At 44.2% G+C, this 22,841-nt stretch overlaps 1 pseudogene; it reads left to right on the top strand.

Annotated features, from left to right (window-relative positions):
• The first annotated feature begins 4,689 nt into the window (after nt 1–4,689).
• Nucleotides 4,690–5,572, top strand: LOC147998109 (Y-linked testis-specific protein 1-like; annotated as a pseudogene).
• The last annotated feature ends 17,269 nt before the right edge of the window (nt 5,573–22,841 follow it).

Below are 22,841 nucleotides of genomic sequence, written 5' to 3'. Positions count from 1 at the left end.
ATAGTGGACACACTCTTGATGGTTACTGATGGATCAACTGACTCCAGGCAGTTTTCTTTACATCCTCAAAGATGAGGATTCTAAAAAGGATTGTGCTAGACAAAAGCAGTGGCTGAAGCTATCCCTGGTGATCTTTCCCCTTCCCTAATGCCTCCTTGTCCCCACAAGGCCAACAGTAGATGTCTCAGTCCCTCCCAAGCTGCACCTTTCCAATCTACACTCTTCCTCTGTGCTGTTTCTTTCACGAAGAGCACACAAGCTAACCCTGGACCCATCTTGTCTTCAGTCAGCACTAACCACCTAGTCCTCTCTGCCAGCTTCGCTTTCCCATATGACCCGGCTGATCACAATTCTGAGGCATGTTCATGCTTGCATGAACAAACATAATGGCACCAATTGGCTAGTCTATAATGATACAGATTCTGTATGATTCTGATTCAGAAGCCTGTAAATAGGAGATGAAAAGACCATCGGCAGAGGAAGGAGTTCTTGTGGGATGTTGTCACCACGAAGGGATCCAATGGGCTAGGAAGAGAAGAGAGGGAGCCAAACTCCCTTTCATAATTTAACCTTTTTTCCACAATAGACTCATTAATGGATCTTTATTTGTAGGTCGCATCCCTCTTCACCTAATCAATTTTTCACAACTACATTCCCACTGGGGATTAATCTTCAGAAAATTACTTTTTGGCGAACACATTCAAACCAGAGATGAGGGTGAATATTTGGATATATATAGTGGGGGTGGCCCTTATTCTTCCCACGTCATGTACCCTTAAGTTCTCTAACTACCTCCTTCCCTACGGTAGCCTCACTGAATGACGTGAATTCTGGGTGATTGATGAGGTACAGACACCAAATCTCATTGCCTTATCCTGTCACCAGTATCAAGTTCAAAACAGCAAGAGGTACCTGTGGGAAGGAAAATACTAATAAATCTATGGTGTCTTTAAACTATAAACCCCCAATTTAATCAAAATATTGTTTTAGACTCAGTTCTCTTATATCGATGTTCTTTAAATGTACAATTCAGTAGGCTTGCTGGTGACTCCATGTACAGGTTTATACTGTACATTAGCCATCTTCATCCTCAAAACTCACCTCCATTACCACCTGCACACATACACACACACACACACACACACACACACACACACACACACACACACACACCCTGCTGCTCCCCTTCCTCTTCCCAAATGCCCCCTTTCACTTAATATCCCTTATTAAAATCTAAATTTCACAATCATCTGTTTGAGTCTGAAACAATTTGTTTCACTCAACAAATTGTAATTTACACTCCCATCTGTTTTTCTGAGAACAAAACCCTTTGGTCTTACACATAGACGAGAAGCACATAAATGTATATCACATTTTTTAAGCCATTCATCCAGTGATCAACAGCTAAGGTTATTCCAATGGCTTGTCTATGGCACACAGTGTGGCAATCAGAATGGATGTGCAGGGTCCTGGTTAGTTTTTATTATCATTTTGACTCCACCTGGGAAGAAGGAGCTTCAGCTGAAGAATTGCCTCCATCAGATTGTCCTTTGGCCTCATCTGTAAGGAATTTTTTTTTTTTGATGGTTGATGTGGAACGGTCTAGCCCACTATGGGGAGTGTCATCCACTATGAAGGTGGCCCTGGGTTGTATGAGAAGGAGAGAAAGCTGAGTAGGTGATGGATAGCAATCCAGTACCCAGCATTTCTGAGTTGTCTCTCCTTCGTTTCCTGCCTCTAGAGTCCTCCTGAGTTCCTGCCTCAACGTCACTCAGTAACAGACAGGAAGCTAGAAGATAGAGTGAGACAAACTCTTTCCTCCTCAAGTTGATGGCTATGACGAGGATGTTCTTCTTGTTGCCTACGTGCTCTTCCCTTTTTTGAAAGTTGTCTCTGTTTATTGTTCTTAGAAAGATGATATTACATGTTTTCTCATGGCTCTCTGTCTCTCAGCGTGTCTGTCTCTGTCTCTGTCTCTGTCTCACTCTATATTTGTGTGTTTGAGTGTGTATATGTGTATGTTTGTGTGTGTGTTTGTGTGTGCATGTGTGTGTGTTTGTGTGTGTATGTATGTGTGTGTTTGTGTGTTTGTGTTTGTATAAGTGTTCTGTGTGTATGTGCCTATTTGTGTGTGTTTGTGTGTGTGTGTCTGAGTGTGTGTGTATGTGTGTGTGTGTGTGTGTGTGTGTGTGTGTGTGTGTGTGTGTGCTTGTGTGGGTGTTTGCTTTCCAGGCTTAAAAAAAATCCCCAAGGCTGTAAATCTCAGCTGGTGCCTAGAGAAGGAAGATGAAGGGGGGAAAAGGGGGAAAAATCATGTCCTTTGAGTTAACCCCACACTGAGGTCAGCCACATAGTGGACCAAAGTCACACAATGGCAGAGGAGTCATAAGAGCAGAAAGAGTAAAACTAAAAATGTGAAGGAAAATGTGCTTAAAACTACGATAGAAGGGAGAAAAGAAGACGGTGCACGTAGATAAGTGGACAGATTTTAAAAAGCTCCCGTAAGTTGTTAATCTCTAAGTACATTTAAAAAAATTATAATGTTAAAGTGGAAGGGAATTACTGGGAAGAGGGAAGGGAGGGACAGAGTGTGGTGGGGACAGGGGAGTGTTCTGAAAAGAATATTTTTGAAGATCTGAAGTACTATGTGACACAAAAAATTAAAGTGCCCTGTAATTTGCAGGTATATTCCACACTTACCTGCATCCAGTATTCTGTCTTCCTATATTTCAAAAACAAAATTACCTCATCTATTTCATCCTGTTTTGCTGCATTTGATCTAATAAATTCCTTGTAACCAGAAGTGCTGGTAAATTTTAAAGACATGTAAAATATGATAGGTAGATATCGGCTTTGTCATCAGTTTATCCCGACTTTGGAAGCAGGTCCAGGAGCTAATTCTTCCTCGCTCTTTGCAAAGAATCCATTATTCATGATTGTCATTGACTTCAATACAAGCTATTTAATCCTGTCAAATTCCAGATTTGTGTGAATAAAAATGGCCCTCCTCTAATTGTGGGTTTTGAGAAAGCTAATTTTGGTGTGCTATCCAGTGGGCTGCCTCGGAGAGAGAGTCTAGCAATATTTCTGATACGGAGAATGACTTAAAGATAACCAAAGGAAAGATAGGAGCTGGGAAATAACCACCAAGGATGTTGGTGACTCAGAAACAAAAGACTTTTTCAGAAAAAAAAAATGCATGAAAAGAGCTACTTGGGCAGACTGTGACTCGAGTCATCAGTATATTTGGGTGGGGACATTATTTTGGGTCCCCAGGAGGCTACATGAGAAGCTAAAACCTAGATGCTGGACGTTTCTAAGCGTAACTAGGGAAGGAACTTGGCTGAGAGGGCTTCTATGACGTAAGCAGAGCCTGGATGAGGTCACAGAGCACTGGGAGATGGTTGCGCTTCTCTTCCACTTGGGGGCGCTAGACTCCCTTGAAGGTGGGTTGACTATCTATACAGCGAAGTGCGAAAGCCAGTTCAGCTCCTGAACCCCACAACTCTTCAACAGCCTTGTGGTGCCTGACCGGTTTCCGAAGACAGAATCTGGACGACTAGGACATTTTCTTTCGGTAAATACGTTTATGAAGATAACTGGGGCCCTTGTAGCCTAGAAAGATAAAAGTTTTCCCTCGTACAGCGAGTAACCATATGTTCTGATGTTTCCACGTTTGAGAGCTCGGCGGATGGTCTAGGCTATTCAGTCTAAGAGTTTATTATACTTTGCTAACAATATCAAATTCATAATTCTACTAAAATGCCAAAGCTCCTCTCTGTGCCTGTGCATTTTAGGAGATAAATTTCTATGTTTGTTTGTTTGTTTGTTTGTTTTTCGGAGCTGAGGACTGAACCCAGGGCCTTGTGCTTGCTAGGCAAGTGCTCTACCACTGAGTTATATCCCAACCCCAGGAGATATTATTTCTAATGGCTGTTGTTGCCTACAAAAAAGACTCTTGTTTCGGTCGAAGATGCAACAGCATCGCGGAATAAACCTGGGGGTGGGTCAGGATGCACAGTACAGAAAGCCAGTGGACTGCTGTGCTGTGTCTCTGGGCAGACACTTGTGGATGTTGCCACATAGTTCATAGTTAGAGGGTAGAAGAGGGGTGTGGCCACCCTTCTCCCTCCTTTGCTATCCTTTCTCTGTTCTGCTTTCTTAAAGTGAGGACAGGGATACTTAATCCCACACTGACCTAGACATTCAAGGAGAGGTTCCTCAGCAGAGGCAAAGTGCCTCGGGCTGAAGAAATGTGTCTGAATATGTTATTCCGAGCTGGAGAGAACCATTTGTTCATTTCCCTTTGACCTTTAGATTTTGATTTTTGAGACAGGGTTTTTCTGTGGGTAGCTTTGGGTATCCTGGAACTAACTCTGTAGACCAGGCTGTCCTTGATCTCACAGAGGTCTGCCTCCCTCTGCCTCTTGAGTGCTGGAATTAAAGCTGTGCTCCACCATTGCCCAGCCCTCCTACGAACTTCTGATTACTACAGAATTAGATTCAGATGCTCAAACCTGTTTACCATCGCCTTCCTCACCTGCTCAAAGTTCTCATAGACAAGAGCCTTGGTCCATCACCTTCCCCAACCCCACCCCCATTGTTCTTGCAGGCACTCACATGACAGAGGCACCAGCATTGTGTCTGGTTTAAGCAGGCGAGCTCTTCAAACCCAGGCCATGGGCAAGTATGAAGCCTGAACACAGAACGATAGCCACAAGACAGTGGACCAGGAGTGCCGTGGCCTACCACACTAGGTCTACAGCCAAGAAGAAGAGGATGTCTCTGAGGAGGATGAGCACACCATCCACACAGAAGCAGAGGAGGAGGAGGCCTTCTCCCCAGGCCTTGGGGAACATTGTGGGCTGCAGAATTTCTCACGGATGGAAGGAAGGTGATGAGCCCGTCACACAATGGAAGGACATCGTTCTAAATCAACTGCCAACAAATCCCTCTCTCTATCTGGTCAAGAATGATGGAATTGACTGTGTCTACGAACTGGAACTTCACAGCGATGAGAGGATTTTAAAGCTTAAGGTGTTGCATCACAAAGTAGTGTTTCCTCAAGTGAAAGACGCCCATCTCGCAAGTGCCATGGTTGGCCGAGCTGTGGAGCATAAATTTGAGGGCAAACATGGCTCTAAGGACAACTGGAGGGGGGTGGTCCTAGCCCAGGTGCCGATCATGAAGGACTGGTTTTACATCACCTACGAGAAAGATCCAGTCCTATACATCTACCAGCTACTGGATGATTAAACAGAAGGTAACCTCCGTATCATTCCAGAGACTCCTCCAGCAGAGGTGAAGTCAGACATTGATAGTGACATCTTAACAGGTCAATGTGTGCAGTTCACCAGAGGCAACGGGTCCAGAAAGATCGGCAAAGTGATTTACCAAGTTCCAGCTAAGCCTTCCGTGTACTTCATCAAGTTTGATGGCGACGTCCACATTTACGTCTATAATCTGATGGAAAAGATCCATTAAGGTGAAATTCACAAAGTGAGGGGGAATTTATAGGATTGGGGGGGAAAATTTTTGTTTTTCTGTGTTTCAGATACCCAAGGGTCTTTGACAACCCCAGTATCTTTTCCACTGGAAATTTTTTGCTCTAAAAATTAAAATGTGCGAAGTGACGTCTTGTGTGTGAACACTTTGGTGGAGGAGACAGGCTGTGGTGGATGGAACATGGAGAAGATGCCGGAAAGGTCAAGGCTGTGAACAGTAAGTCTAATGTCATGTAGGCTAAAACAAACAGGACTGAGCTTGTCTGGTCTTTAGGGAGAGAAAAGAACTGGAGATGAGGCTTAGATGAGCCGGGATGGCATGGGGAAAAAAAAAGATGGATGTTTAGGAAGCAGTGGAGAGGGGCCAGAAATAGATAGACTCTCTGAGGTGAAGTTTGAGGGAGAAACAGATGGGGAAAGAGGGGCAGGTAACATGGAGGTGGTCTTGGAACTCAAGGGGAAACACAATATACTGATCCAAGCAGACTCAGAATCAGAGAAGATCGAGGATTGTTTGACTAACGAAAACTTATGAACCTGTTTCTCATCTGAAGATGTATTATTTTTAATTATGTGGGAAGGGGCAGGTCATGAATACAGGAGACCACAGAGACAAGAGTAGTCAGGTCCCCTGGAATTGGAATTAAAGGTGGTTGGGAGCCATTGTCATGAGCTCAAAGAACAAATCCACGTCCTCTTTCCAAGCAGATGAGCTCTTGATCCATTGGTTATCTCTCTAGACCCTAAAGTCATCTTTTCAAATACATCCAACCTTCACATGCAGGGAAGAGACCAGGATGAGGGTAAGAAAGATTAAATTGATGGGGATGTAGAAGAAAGACTAAAGAACTCATTAGGGAGTAGAGGACACTGGGGGAAGAAGGAATTCCAAATGGAGTTCTCAAAAAGTGAAGCAGGAGACCCAGGAAGAACAGAAAGGGTCTATAATGAGTTGAACTTGGGCCACATTCATATTGGTCTCTTTGGTTCCTTAAAGAACAGCCAAGTCATCACTACAGAAGGTGGATGTGAGGTGGAGGCTTCCCCGAGCACATTTTCTCGAGGATAACTCAAGAGTAGTGAATGCCAAACTCAGTTTATATCTATCGATTACTGAAAGTATCATAAAGCCCACTATTATGTATGATAAGTAAAAAGTAATTTAAAAGGGAAGATGAGGATGCCGTGAGCTTCTGTCAGGTGTTATGTGGATCCTGGGTTTAGCTTCCCTGAGCACGTTAGACTCTGTTGCATCCTGTAATATTTTATGAGGTCTCTTCTCAATGCCCCTAGATGACAACAACGAGCTCCTGCACTGGCTTTTCTTGCCTGGCTCTCCTTCAACTGGATGGCTTCCTACACACCTGTGGGCCCTGTTACCCTATCTAGCCCCAGGAAGTTCCCATCTTTTACTCCCATGAAAGCTTATCCTCAGAAAACTCTTGAAGGTTCCTCCAATGAAGAGGTGCTGAGCTCTTTTCTATGCCATTTGCCCTGACCTTAAAATGCTCTGTGGTCCCTGAGCATGTAGCTCTCTCCTCCTGAGTAGCCCCTGTGCACTCCATGGGGTCTCCCTGAGCCACATCTATACTCCAAGAGTTACTTTGGAGACAACCTTATCTTGGACTCATTCATTGCTGTTTCTTTTCTCAAGAATAAGTTTCTCACTGCAGGACTGGAAAATACTTTCTATCATTGATTAATTCTGCTATTTGGAAGTTTTTATACTGGCTGGTTGTCTGACGGTTTCATTGCTGCAAAAAGACACCATGACCAAGGCAACTTATAAGGGACAACATTTTTTTTGGGGGGGTTCTTTTTTTTCGGAGCTGGGGAACGAACCCAGGGCTTTGTGCTTCCTAGGCAAGCGCTCTACCACTGAGCTAAATCCCCAACCCCAAGGGAAAACATTTAATTAGGGCAGGCTTTCAGGTTCAGAAGTTCAGTCTATTTTCATCAAGGCAGGAATTATGGAAGCGTCTAGGCAGACATGGTGTTAGAGAAGAAGCATATCACCCCCACAGTGATATTTTTCCTCCAACAAGGCCACACCTACTCCCACATTGCCACACCTCCTACTTGTGCCACACTTCCCATGGGACAATCACATTCTAACCACCACACTGATTTTATGCCAACTTGACACAAGCTAGAGTCAATAGAGAAGAGGGCACCTCAGTTGAGAACATGCATCCATAAATCCAAGTGTAGGGCATTTTCTTAGTGATTGGTGGAGAAGAGCCCGGCCCACTGTGAGCGGCACCATTCCTAGGCTGGTGGTCCTGGGATCTATAAGAAAGCAAGCTAAGCAAGACATGAGGACCAAGACAATAAGCAGTGCCCCCCCCCATAACCTCTGACTCAGTTATTGCCTCCAGGATCCTGTCCTGTTTTAGTTCCTGTCCCGACTTCCTTTGGTGATGAGCAGCAATGTAGAAGTGTAAGCTGAATAAACCTTTTCCTCCCTAACTTGCTCTTTTGGTCACCATGTTTCCTTACAACAATAGGAACCCTAAGTAAGACAATTTCTTATAGAAACAGTGTGTCTAGTAGAGCCACAGACTCTTACCTCATAACCACAAATAGAAAGTTATGGACACTTTGTTTTAATTTAAAGGTAAGAATTGCTCAGGTACTGACCTGTGATGTTCTAGTTTGCTTCCTTCTCGTCATGATGAATGCCATGATCAAAACTAACTTGGGTAGGAAAGGGTTATTTGCCTCACAGGTTACAGACCATCACTGAGGGAAACCAGAGCAGGAGCTTGAAGCGGTAACAATGAGCTCTGCTTGTTGGCCTGCTCCCTGTCTCAGTCATTGTTCTGTTGCTGTGAAGAGACACCATGGTCAAGGAAACTACTATAAATGAAAGCATGTAATTGGAGGATAAATTACAGTTTTAGATGTCTGGTCCATCATCATGGCAGGGAGCATAACACGGGAGCAATAGAGAGCTACTGCTCTGTAATCAGAGAGAGAGAGAGAGACAGAGAGAGAGAGAAAGAGAGAGAGACAGAGACAGAGACAGAGAGACAGAGAGAGAGGGAGGGAGAGAGAGACTGAGAGAGAGAGGGAGGGAGGGAGAGAGAGACAGAGACAGGGAGAGACAGAGAAAGAGAGGGAGGGAGAGAGAGATAGAGACAGAGACAGAGAGAGAGAGAGAAACTCTGGGAAATCATGGATTCTTGAAAACTCAAACCCCACCCTTGTCGACACCCCCACTTCCTCCAATGAGGCACACCTCTAAATACTTCTAATCCAGGAAAATACTGTCACTCCCTGTTAACTAAATATTCAAATATATGACGTGGGAGCCTTTCTTATTCAAACCGCCACACTCCCCATGGCTTGCTCCATTACTCCTTCTTACAGGCTAAAAGGCTATTCTTTTTACACATGACTACTGATGAACTTCCCCACAATGGTGGGCCTTCCCACAATAATCATTAATCAAGAAAATGTTCCATAGACTAACCCAAAGACTAATCTAATGGAGGCAGTTCTTGAATTGTTCTCTCTTCTAAGTTGACTCCAGATTGTCAAATTGGGAAAAAAAAAAAGAGAGAGAGAGACCCAGCACTGTAATGTTTCTCTTACTCCATGTTACATACTCACCACCAGCCACTCTCTTCTCTCAGTGTATAGACCCACTTCCCTGTATGGCAGAACTGAAGAGTAACTACTGTCACCAACATGAATAGATGAGGATATATGACAAGAAATGAATACATTCTACAGCTCCCAACGCCAAGCAAAAGCGTTTTAGTGTGTGCTGCACTTACTGGGAGACTCTCAGTCACTGGCCATTTCATGGGTCACAGTAGACCCCAGAACCAAAAAGTCACAACCTACATATCATCTCCTCTCAGCAGGAGACATAGCCCTTTCTCAAAAGCCATGAATCTATCTGTACGCTTAAATTTTTTCAAAACTTACTTTATTTAGGGTTCTTAAACCTTCTAGCCCACCAACCAGAGGTAGCAGAGAGAGAAAGTTGATAGGAAAAGGGAGAGAGTTGTGGACCTATTTAGATGTAATTCTTTGGGGTAACTCCAAACTTCATGGTGCAGTATGGTCCAATAGCAAACGCAAAACAGGAATCGGTAGCAGTTCCTTGATCTGTCAGAGACCACAAGGCTCTAACAAACCAACAAGAAGCAGCAGAAGCATCCAGAAGCAGCCCGGATAGCACAGGTTCTTTTGTGCATTTCTCATTACGGAACGAAGACCATCAAAGACCATCGAAGCCTTGCAAGGTGTAGCAATGTAAAAATGTCCTCTCCCTCTCGGTGGGATTACATTTATGTTCTCCATAACCATCCTGTCCCCCTTCAAGCGTGTGCTCCAGCTAAATATCACATGCCTTCTCATGTGTCTGCTTCATCAAAACATCCTCTCCTAACATAGCTTACAGAAAAACATCCTGTGACACAAGAGAGTTTCCAAAGAAACCAAAATTTTTCCACTTCATCTAGCCTTATTTCACACTCGGCCATGACATCACAAAACGTATAATTGCAGTCTTGCAAGTGTCCTAGCGCCCAGCTCCATCAGCCACTGGAGCTTCTGCAACTGCACTCTGTGAAACTCAGCCCCTTTCGTGAGCACAACCTTCAGTTATCCCCGTAAACATTGTGCTCTCTCCATCCTTGCTTTCAGCCAATAGCTGTCCAACTTCAAGCCAACTCAGCTATGACCAGAAAAACCCTCATCAAGAAAGCCAATGAATTTGACTTGATTTTTTTTTTCCCTGACAGAACGGAGTGTTCTCCCTGCATGGTTACCCTGGTGTCTGATTCATCTGTAATAATACCCACCACTATTAAGATCAAAGTCAGAGGAACTATGACAAATAGCAAATCACCCGACAAGCATCACAGTTGTCCAAGCCTTTTCTGCAGACTTATTGAAGTATAATTTACATATTTAAAAAATCCATTTATTTTAAGTGTGTAATTTAATGATTTTAAAGCAAAATTTATAGCTTCCTTCCCTTTTTTAATACTCATTTCCCACTATTTCATACGATATAGAAGTCTATTAAAAACACAGAAGTAAAGTCAGGAGAAGGACCAGAGTGGGAAGCAGGAGGTTTTTGATTTGCTAAGACGACAGATACATTGGCAGAATCGTCTGGATAAAACCACTTCGGAAACATTGGGTCTTCTCTTAGCGTGCAGCTTCCAGACAAAGAGTTTAAAGGATTAAGTCATGGGTCCTCGTACATCAAATCCGGACCTGACCTGGAATGGTCAGCATCACTTTTGGCCACTTTCATGTTAATCCCATTCATCACTCTTACATGTTGCCTAGCAACCCACATAGTAAACAAACATTTTGGTTCATGGTTTCATTGGTTTAAGTCCACATGATCATGAAAGGGGCACGATAAAGCTCAACTGCTAACTTCACTGTCATCCAAGAAGCATCAACACAGGGAGAGACCAAGGACAAAAAAAACCCCTCCAAGACATGTCCCAAATGACCACGTCCATTAATTTCCTATCTCCTAGGTTCCCTCCACCTTCATACATATCCATCAATAGATGAACTCATTGATTACAGCCCACAGGGTCCAATCGATTTTCATAGTCCCACCTTTGAACATTGTACTGGGACAATGTATATCTTATACCCATAGGGTAGGGCCAGAAGGTTGTGTCAGAGGTCTAAACATCACCGCACACTAGAATCAGCTGGGTAGGTTTCTCAACATCTCCTATTTCTTTCTGGGACTGAGCTACACCATGTCTGCATTGCAGCATTATGTCTGGGGTGAGATACCGTCGGCAGTCAAATGTAAAGACGACCCCCACCATGCGTTGGCTTGAATGTAAAATGGGATATCTATAATATAGACACATACGCATATACACAGACTCACAGGGAGAGACAAAAAGGGAAGGAGTTGAGTCTTAGGAACCCTCAAGGAAGAGGGAGTGGAAACATAAGATACAGATGTCAGCAAGAACCAGAACAAAGCAGTGTCTTCTATACACGACAGGACCACTATCCCTCAGCCCTAGCTGACAGGAAAGGGAGAGTCAGTTTTCTACAAAGATATAGCTGGTGATAAGCTGGCCAGGCTCCAGTGGCTTGCCCAAAGACCAGGAATTTATGGGCAGCATAAATGACTTGAGTGGGTTATTACAAAGGGCAGAAAGAAAACTGGAAGTTGGGGGAAGGGATCAGGTGTGGATGGATCTGGGAGGAGTTAGGAAGAGAAGTGAGAAGTAAATTCTATCAATATATAATGTACAAAGTTCTCAAGGAACTAATAAAAGTGGTTTTTAAAATACCATATCTGTATTGAACACATACAAACCATTTTTTGTCATCTCCTAAATAACAGCCCCTCATGATTTCATTTTATTATGTACAAATTAATTCAGAAATTATTTAAAATGTAGGAGGGTCTGGGGAGAGGCAGAGGGGTAAAGCCAAGTGTGTGGTCGCACATGCAAACACCAGTGCTTGGTATGGGAACAGGAGGATGACAGGGGCTTCCTGACAGTGAGCCTCACCTCAGGTTCAGCAAGGGACCCTGTCACAAGGGAATAAAGTAGGGAGTGAAGGGCAAAACATGCACTATACTCCCCCAGCCTCTGAACTTACATGTCTCTATGCACACATACACACACACACACATATAAATATGACTAGAGTATAGGAGAGGCTTGCATAGGTTATATGCAAATGCAGTGTTGTTTTATCCAAGGAACCAGAGGTCTTTTAGATCATTGGGAGTCCTGGGGCCAACTCTCAGAGGACAAGATATATCTCCTTATTGTGCAAACGAATCCTTTGTTGAGTGTGTGTCAGTGACTCCACACAGTTCTCCTCCTCTAGATTCCTGTGTATCACAGAGAATGATCTGGAAATACTGACAAAAATATAAACTAAAGGCTTCGTAGGGGTTTCTAGGCTTGCGTTAAAATCATATTTATCACGTTTTATTAAATGGAAGGGAAATCTTCAGCTCCCAGCAACAATAGACTCAATCATGTTGGCTTCTGTTTTATCCCATTATAAATACCAATTAATTGCACATCAATAGCTCCAGATGCTTTGAACTAAATCAGGATGAAGGGATATGTTTCCGTAACCCCTATGTGGACAATCAAGTAGAAAGGGGGGAGGTATGATGCCTTTGTCTTATGGGAGAGTTATGGCTTGATTGTAAACTTGTTATGCAAATAACCCTAACCTATGAGAAATGAAATGTAACGATAAAATATACTACCAAATGGGATGGACACTCATTACTTGATTTCTTTTAATAGAAAAAAAAAACATACTTTAGGATTTTGAATAAGTGTGACCCTCAGAATTTCAAATACTTGAATGTGTTTGGATTCCAGTTTGTGGATTGTTTAGAAAGAATTGGGAGTTGTGTTTTTGTTAAAAGAGATGTGTCAATGGGAGGTGGGGGCCTTGAGGTTACAAAAGCCCACCAGGCTTCTCTCTCTCTCTCCCTCCCTCCCTCCCTCTCTCCCTCTCCCTCTCCCTCTCCCTCTCCCTCTCCCTCTCCCTCTCTCTCTTCCTCCCTCTCCCTCTCTCTTTCTCTCCCTCTGTCTATCTCTCTCCCTCTCCCTCTCTCTATCTCTCTCCCTCTCCTTCTCCCTCTCCCTCTCTCTCCCTCTATCTATCTCTCTCTCCCTTTCTCTCTCCCTCTCCCTCTCTCCCTCTCCTTCTCTCCTTCTCCCTCTCCCTCTCTCTATCTCTCTCTCCCTCCCTCCCTCTCTCTCCCTCTATCTACCTCTCTCTCCCTTTCTCTCTCCCTCTCCCTCTCTCCCTCTCCCTCTCTCCTTCTCCCTCTCCCTCTCTCTATCTCTCTCTCCCTCCCTCCCTCTCTCTCCCTCTCCCTCTCTCTCTCACCCTCCCTCCCTCTCTCTCCCCCTCCCTCTCCCTCTCTCTCTCCCTCCCTCCCCCTCTTCCTCTATCTCTCTCTCCCTCTCTCTCACTCTCTCATCTGGGGAGCAGGATGTGAGCTCTCAGGATCTACTCCAGCCAGGCCTGCCTGCCTGCCAGCCTGCTGTCATGGTGTCTACCACGATGGTCCACGAACTCACCCTCTGAAACTGTAAGACGGCAATTACATGTTTCCTTTCATAAATTGGTTTGGTCACAGTGTCTCTTCACAGCAATAGAACAGTAACTAAGGCACACATATTCCTGTTTATTTTTATAATACTTCTGTATTTATTTCATCAATGTTACCTGTTGTCCATTGAACAGTTTTATGGAAAAGTTTCAAGTTTAAAGACAAATAGTGACAAATAGGAGTGGCACTGCTAGGGGGTTTGGACTTGTTGGAGTGGCTGTGGCCTTGTTGGAGTAGGTGTGTCACTGTGGGCATGGGATGTACGACCCTCAAACTAGCTGCATGGAAGCCAGTCTTCTAGCAGCCTTCAGAGGAAGATGTAGAATGCTCAGCTCCTCCTGCACATGCCTGCCTAGATGCTGCCATGCTCCTGCCTTGATGATAATAGACTGAACCTATTTACCTCTATGCCAGCCCCAACTAAATGTCCTTGTAAGATTTGCATTGGTCATGATTTCTTTTCATAGCAGTAAAACCCTAAGACATACATACATATATACATATATACATATATATATATATATATATATATATATACACATACCTAGGTTTACACACACACACACACACACACACACACACTTACACACACACCGGACATCACTGACTAACTATACGTCAGCTAGAGCTGTGGCTTTGGGATCCTGGAGGAGGTGGCACTGGGTTTATTTGGCCTTACACTTTGGCACAAGCAGACAGCACACTCACAACTCTCCCTCTGGTCCCCGTCTTCCTTCACAGCGAGTTCCAACACAATTTGTTATTTCTGATTTTATCCATCCAGTCTGGACATCCCTCTTCCGGAACTTAACATTTTTGTTCAGTGTGTGTGTGTGTGTGTGTGTGTGTGTGTGTGTGTGTAAGAGAGACTCTGTGTGTGTGTGACAGAGAGAGAGAGAGAGATTAGTCACCCAGTTAACACATGTGCATGCACACACATGTGGAAGAACAAGGTACACTCAGGAATTATCCTTAATGTCTTGTCTGTCTTTTTCACTGTGGCAGCAACTCTCACTCACAGGCAAAACTCCTTTTGGAATGGGTCACCTTTCCAGACAGCGTGCTCTGGGCATCCTGCCTCTGCCTTCCAAGGTGGACTTATAGGATGGTCTCCACATCCACGGGGCATCTATGTAAGTTTCTGGGGAGCGAGTGCTTAACTGCTAGACTCTCTCCCTAGCCCCTTCCAGAACATTCTGTCCTAACTCCTCTTTACCTTTCTTTTTGAGATTTATTGAGTGTGCTTGACAAATGGAGACTGTATACATTTGAAGTATGAGGTGTAGTATTCTGATCACATTATACATTGAATAGATATTTTAAGATCAAGCTCATTCTCGATCTCTCTCCCCTCTCTCTCTCTCTCTCTCTCTCTCTCTCTCTCTCTCTCTCTCTCTCACTCTCACTCTCAGATCCACTGTCTTAACATACTCCACATACACAAAACCCCAGTGACAATCAGTTCGCTGTTCCCAGGCTCTGATGTGTTGTTCATCCCGTAACCGAGTGATGTTGTATATTCTGTACAATCTATTTCCCAAAAGGAAAAATGAGCACACCAGTCACCGGTTAAAACCCTCAAATGGCTCCATGTCACTGAGGGTTAGTTGGAAAGCCCCTCTGTTGTAGTCCCTCTGTTGATAGACAGATGCTGTTCCAGAAAGACCAAAAGCTATGACACACCATCCCAAGCCTGGGAAATCATAAGTTTAGTTTCTTGTGTTTGTAAACTGAACAGAAAATGGGGTTTACAAGACGAGGAGAATGTAAAATTTTGTGTTGCTAGAATACTCAGTCACATAGGTTATAGAGCGGCTGAACTCAGGGTTCGACTGGGGTGTGGTTGGGAGAGTCATGTGTGTGTATGAATTGAGTGCCTGTTCCCAAGTGCGAGAGCACATACGTGTGTACATACGTGCAGAGATGAGTAGAATGTTCATTTTCTTCCTCACTATTCTCCGTCTCTCAGTGAACCACAGCCCACCATTTTGATTAGTGTGGCTGGCCACGATGCTCTTGGCAATCCACCTGCCTCCACCCTACCATGTTGCAGACATGATTAACCATGCATGGAGTTTTACAAAGGTGTAGAGAGAATATGAACTCTTCGGGCTTGCAGAGCAAAGGCTCGTGCCCACTGAGCTATCTTCCCAGTCCCCATCAGAATATGGTTTATTACAACCTTCATGCCCTGCTTTCTGCTGTGTTAGTGTCTCAGTGTCCAAAGGGATATTCTCTCACAGAAACGGTTCCATCCCCACATGCCCCTGTGCTTACACCCATAACAGAGTGTGTCTTTTATCAGGAGAACTAATTCAGAGGTGGACATGTTCTTATTGCAGACCCTGAGGTACAGAGAAGACTGGCTGCATCTTCAAGACTTGGGCTTTCTTACCCTGTGAACTGAAAGCTGGTGTCCCTCTCTGGAGGATGGAGAAAAGGAGAGAAGGATGCCGGAAAGAGGAGGTGTAGGGGAGAGGTTGAAGTCACACTAAACGTTCCAAGTTATCATCAAACCTAAAGAGAACACAGGGAGAAATTGACAGTGTTACTGCTGTCACTACACACACACACACAAACACACACACACACACACACACACACACACACAGACACACACACACACACAGACACACACACACACACACACACACACACACACACACACACGCATCTGCTGTGCGTCAGGTGTCATTCCCCCACTAAATAAAATGCTTTATTAGGTTTATCTGCCCCTCTCACGAGTAGCCTGTAATTAAATAACCGCCTTTTAAAATTCTTCTAGTCTGAAAGAAAGCCATTTGAGCATTTTCCTTAGCTGATGGATTACACAGACCAGTGGTCCTTGATAAACAAGCCTGTTCTAAAGCTATGCATGAGAAAAAGTAAACATGTCTAAAACAATGTGGGATTAGATTCCAAGTCTCAGGCCTCACTGAGTAGACTCTGTCCCCAGCAGGGAGCAGAGCCCAACTAGGACCAGCTGCAAGACTGGTCTTCCAGAGGGTATAAGATCCAGGAGGGCCCCTTCAGGGACTCTGTCAGACCTCACTTTTCCCAGAACAAATGCTGTTGCTGCCCATGCTGAGCCACTGAAGCCGAGAGAGTGACAACAAAACAGGTCCCTTTGTCGACCATCTCTCCTAAGGAAGTTACCCTTCAGGGCCAGAGGTTTTTCACTGATGCTTCAGGTCCTGATCATGGCTGTAATGGCTGTCTGTGGTGCTGACCTTTTCCTCATAAAGTTCTTTCTAAAGAGAATTTGTCTCCTCTTCCTCCCCATGGAACCAGCATGCCATTTACATAACAGATGTCAGTGTATCTATTTAAAGAAAACGCAACTCAATCCAATTCTACCCTCTGGCATCCAAAATGCTTGTCATTTTCATAGCCACGTACTTCAGAGTGCTGACTCACTCATAAATCAAAAATCTCATCTAAATCAGTTCCTGGTGAGACGCGGGTATGATTCCCCATGGGGCACATCTCTGCACCGTTTATGAGCCTACAGAATCAAGAAAGCAAGCTGCATGCTGCAGCTAGCATAAACTGGTTAACTATAACCTCTGATCAAATCAGGATCCCTTGAACAGAGGGAAAGACAGACAGACATACATACACACGCACAAGAGGGGGGGCTTAGGAAATGTCTTAATGTGTTATTGTGTTGGTCTGTGGACAGTCCTATGAGGAATTGCCTTGATTGTTGACTGACTTAGGAGGACCAAGCCCACTGTGTGCAGCAGCATTCCCTAGGCAGGTCTTTCTGAGATGTATAAGAAAGCTAGTGGAGTTGTAGCAAGCCAACAAGCAGAGTCCCTTGGTGGCATCAGCCTCAAGACCTTGTTGTGGTTCCTACTCTGATTCCCCTCCAAGACCTGAAAGTTGAAGTCAAAACAGTTTCCTCCCCTACACTACTTTCCATCCAAGCATTTTATAACAGTCACAGAAAGGAAACTGGAACAGACTCCATGGTGTCGCAGGGAGGACTGAGGCCTCACAGATTCCCAGGAGCCTGTGCCAGCTGCTTCTGGCTCTTCTATCACTGTAAGCCACAGTGACCTGGGCAGGCTCAAGAGCAGGATGGACAGTCTGCATTACCTAGGAGATGACACAGTCACTTCTGTCCTTATTCCATGTACAAGAAAGAGTGCTAATGGCCCAGCGGTTATAATGTTTAGCAGTGGGAACAGAAAGAGAGGAGGAACTTAACGCTTCCCACAGGGCAAACAAGAGGATCAGAGGCAGAGGTGAAGCTGGACTCTGTAGTACATTTCCTGTGTGGGCTCCCTTCCCCCACCTAGTAACCAAACACAAGGTTCTAGGTCAAGAAAGAAAGAAGACAGCCACAAGACGAAAGAAACACAAGTATCTCAATAATGCCCCTGCCTCAGCGGCACTGCCCAGAGGTTTGTGAGTCTGTGCACATGTATATGAGGAACTGCTTTGATTGTTCACTGACTTAGGAGGATCAAGCCCATTGTGGGCGTAACCATTCCCTAGGCAGGTGGGTTCAGAGCTGTATAAAAAGACCCAGTCTTGGAGCGTGTCTGCTGCTCATGTGGTGTTTTCTCGGTTTTTTGTTTTCTAACTGACAGAGAGGGCTACAGTATTGCCTACAGCGCAGCATTGAGCCTGCTGCACAAAACTCAGCATCTGGCCGTAAAAGAACTCAAGGAAAATTCCAGATCTCATTAAACAGATAGTGGCCACCTTCCCCCCTTCTCCAATTTCTAGTCATTAACAAATTTTTAAGCTCCTGTTATCCCACCTTAACCAAAACACACAATGATCTTCGTAAGACTGATGGCACTCAAGCAGTGCAAGCCACCAGACAGAGGACAGAGGTAACAAACCCAAACATCCACTGCAGTCGCCACCTCAAATGCTTACAGAAGCCTTGTCAACCTTCAGTCAAAACAGGCATCAAGTTTCTCTCATTAACTACCCTTTAATTGTCAGAACATTTGCACGTCTAAGTTCTTTCTGTTAAAGGGGTGGGGGGACGTCTTTCTACTTTATGAGCCATTTACTTTAGTGTTTTTAAGCAGTGAAGAGGACAATCCAGTGGTACTTTACTCTAATAGGTGACTGATGTATGCATGAGGCTGTCCCTGTTACTCCAGTAACTATAAATCTAGATGCCTATTCCTTGCAGGATGTAGAAAACGAACCTTCTACTCCATCTTTCCTTTCTAATTCAGCAGTTTCATGATCACTCTGGCATCCACCGCCTACCAGATCAGAAAGACTGGCCATGATCCCTTCTGCCGTTAAGGCTCAGACCCCACTGTGGGCTGGAGAGACGGCTCAGCAGCTAAAAGCACTGGCTGCTCTTGCACAGGACTCAGGTTTGATGTCTTGCACGCACATGGCAGCCTCCACACATGTGTAACTCCGGTTTCAGGGAAGAACTTCTGCTGGCTTCCCTGTGCTCCAGGCATGCCCAAGGTACATATACATGCATGCAAAAAAAAAAAAACCCTACACATTATATATATATATATATATATATATATATATATATATATATATATATATGTAAGCCTTAGAAGACAAGGAGGAAAAGCAAAAGAAGAAGAAAGAGATGAGAAGGAGGCAGTCCTATGAAAGACACAAAGACACTGAATTCAATTTTTTATTTACTCTATTTATTTACAGTGTACTGTAGCTATATTCAGACACACCAGAAGAGAGCATCGGATCCCATTACAGATGTTTGTGAGCCACGATGTCGTTTCTGGGATTTGAACTCAGAATGTCTAGGAAGAGCAATCAGTGCTCTTAACCGCTGAGCTATCTATCCAGTCCCTTGATTATTTTAACTTTGTAGTCCATAAGTCTGAGCTCTTACTTTGAAGGAAATGCTGGGAGTGTGTGTGCACACTGTACATTATTAATTCAGTGCTAATGTGTAGAGAGAGGTGGATCCTGGGGCTTGAGGGCCATCCTATCTAGCCTAACTGGTGAGATCCAGGAAAAGGGAGACCTTGTTTCAGATGATGTGGGTGGTGTTCCCGATACTGACACCAGTCTTTCAGCTTTCACAAACAAGGGCACACAACCGTGAGTACATGTGATGCATACATTACAAAAATGAAAACTGAAATGTGGAAATTCAATAAAGATAGCTCCTTTCCAGCTGGAGGGGTATAGAGAGGATTGCTTCTCTGAGTATAGTTATCTTTGAAGAGGAAGTCAATAAATGACTCAGACAAGAGCCTTTGAGATATCACCTGCCAACCCAGGGCCCAGACCTCCTCTCTGGCTGCAATTACCTTCTTAACATGGCTCCACATTGTCTCCAGGGACCCAGGTTTCCCCTTCCCCATAGCTCTGTCCTACTTTGAGCCTAAGAACCCAAAGAGCTAGCCAAGAAAGGAGGGGAGAAAGGACACGAGGGGCTGGAGAGGAGGCTGCCAGTAATCCAGTCATATACACTGACCATTCCATTGGCACTCATTCCACGGATGCCAGGCAATATCACTGAGCTGGATGCCCAGAGGAAAGGCAGGGTTTAGTAATCAAATAGGTGGCGGTCTTTACCACAGTAAGTTCAGCCAGTTGTGAACACAGTCAGAACACAGAAGAAGATGACACCTGTCTGTGAACTGTAAACTCCTGAGTGCATGTGCCTGCTTGTGTAGAAGGACTGTGTGTCTGGGTGTGTGTGTGCGTGTGCATTGTTATTTAAGCTGAGTTTCTTTCTTTTAATTTCATTTATTATTAGTCCCGGGACTACTTCATGACTTAATAAATCTTCCCATATTTTTTCTGCTGTGCCTGTTAGCTCTGAAAACCCCTGATGGTCACCCAATGATGTGCTTTACCTTGTCAATTATTTCAGGGGACTTGGGGGAGGGCCTTTCCGTGCACCCAAGAGACAAGAAGAGAACAGAAGCCCCACCTGGGAAAAGATAGTGGGTACAACCTTGTGTGAAATGATTCGGGGTGGGCGAGCACGCGGATAAGAGAATGTGATGTGAGAACTGAGCACAAGCTGGACACGCAAATGGGGACATTGAACCCCTCACAAACCCCCCACAGCAAACGGTGCCTGCGGGTTTAGGCTTAAAAGTACTTTCCACGGAGAGCCCAGAGGAATCTGTACTGAGTCTGTGGGGACATTGGGGAGAATAGAAAGCCTTTGCCTCCACTCTCAGTAGAAGAGACGGCAGTAAAATGGTTTATGGGTGTGTAGGGGTGTTGGCAGAGCAGATTTTAAAAAAGAACTAGAGTCATCGGCTTTGATTTAAAATAAATCTTTATTATGGCAAATGGTGGTTATTAGATAAAGATGCCTCACACATCCTCCGTTCAGTCACAGGCACTTTCAGCCCATTTCAGCTGGTTATATGTTCATGGTTTAAAAGCCTTTTAATAATATCTACTAAATTTTTTTTTGCTCTCTCCCAGGGCAAGGTAGTAGTAAAACTCACTGTATGGCCATTTCTCAAGCCTGGAACAGAAAGATAATGGCCAAGGTTCATAAGGCAAGTGGGAACGATCAATTATACCCCCACAACTACTGCACAGCTCTGTTACGTGATCAGCAGGAGTGCTGGAGTTAATTTGGATTTCGGGACCAGCAGATACCCTCTGTCCCCACTTGGGCTTCTCCGGGTGCAGGTCTGTCTCTTGTGACAACAGGCAGGGAGCGTCCTACCATCAACTCTGAGGAGCAGCACGAGGTCATGTCATGGAAACCAGGGCAGGGGAGAAGAGAAGAAAGGTGTCCTTCTCTGGCTCAGAGACAAGAGTCAGAGACCTGAGTACGTGCTTATAACTGAATAAAGAGCACTCCCACCATGTGTGCATGAACTGTGCTGGGGTCTCCAGTCTATGATCCTACCCACTTTCCTTCCATCATTTCCTACCGGAAGGAGAAGATACCCAGCTCCATCTAAAGTGACACTGAGAAGCAGGCCGGTTACAGCGTGGAGGACAAGACTAAGTAGCATCAACACAGACATACCCTTTCATGCATACAGACATGCATGACACGTATATCCACATGCATATGCACACTAAGAACATGAGCACACGTGCATTCATGCACACATAAGCATACATACATGAAATGCACCGATAATTTTATAAATACACATGTACATATTAGCGTGTGTGCACTTAGTTTCACACATGTGATATCTTTATTCTGTATATATACAACATACAATATATAGATATATATACAATACATACACACACTTTTATATATAACACACATATATATATATATATATATATATATATATATATATATATATATATATATATATATATCCTAGTTTTGTGGTATCTTATTTCTGTATTCACCCTAGAAAGAGTCAGCCATTTGGTGCCCATTCCTAAAGCTTTTTCTTTTAAAATGCTTGACTGCAAATAAGCAGGTCACTAAGTCAGTAAGTGTCTGCCTCACATATTAGTCTGCCTCTCTACAGCTGGGATCAAACACTCTACCCAAAAACAACTTGTAGAAGGAAAACATTTCTTTGGCTTGCACCTTGGATTACCAGCTTTTGTGGGCAGTCAGACAGGAACTCGAGAAGAGAATTACAAAGGAATACTGCTCACAGCCTTACTCACTAGCCCATGCTTAGTTCACGTTCTCATGAAGCCCAGACACCCTGGCCTAGGAATGATGACACCCACAGTGGGCTCTGCCCAGCTTCATCACCTGTCAATCGAGACAGTCTCTACACATTAAGCCACAAGCCAATCTGATGGAGGCAGCACTTCAGTTGAGGTTCTCTCTTTCCTAGTGACTCTATGTCAATTCTCTTCTGAGTCATGTCAAGATGTCAGTGAAAACTAACCAGGATACCTTATAAGCATGAAGACATGGGTTTAGTTCCCAGAAACCACATCAAAATGTGAATGGAGAAAGCTTCTAATGCCAGTTGGGGAAACAAGGACAGGATCCCCAGGATCTGCTGACCACCACAGCTGGCATGATTGGTAAGCTCCTGGCCAATTAGAGAGCCTGTCTCAAAAACACAGACCATGCCTGAGGATGAGGCCTGAGGTTGTTCTCAGACTCTACCTGAGTGTGGAGACATGTACACACATCTGCACACATATGGATCTGCACACACCCATGCACACACCTTAGATAAATAGATGATAGATATTAGATAAACAAATGGTAGATAGATAGTAAATAGGCAGATTATAGATAGACAGACAGACAAATGATAGATAATAGACAGACAGAAAGATAGATAGATAGG

This window comes from Rattus norvegicus, chromosome Y, assembly GCF_021556685.1.
Source record: "Rattus norvegicus strain SHRSP/BbbUtx chromosome Y, alternate assembly SHRSP_T2T, whole genome shotgun sequence".
Taxonomy (NCBI): Eukaryota; Metazoa; Chordata; class Mammalia; order Rodentia; family Muridae; genus Rattus; species Rattus norvegicus.
Note: the sequence above shows the minus strand (reverse complement) of the source record. Positions and strands in the feature narration are given on the sequence as shown.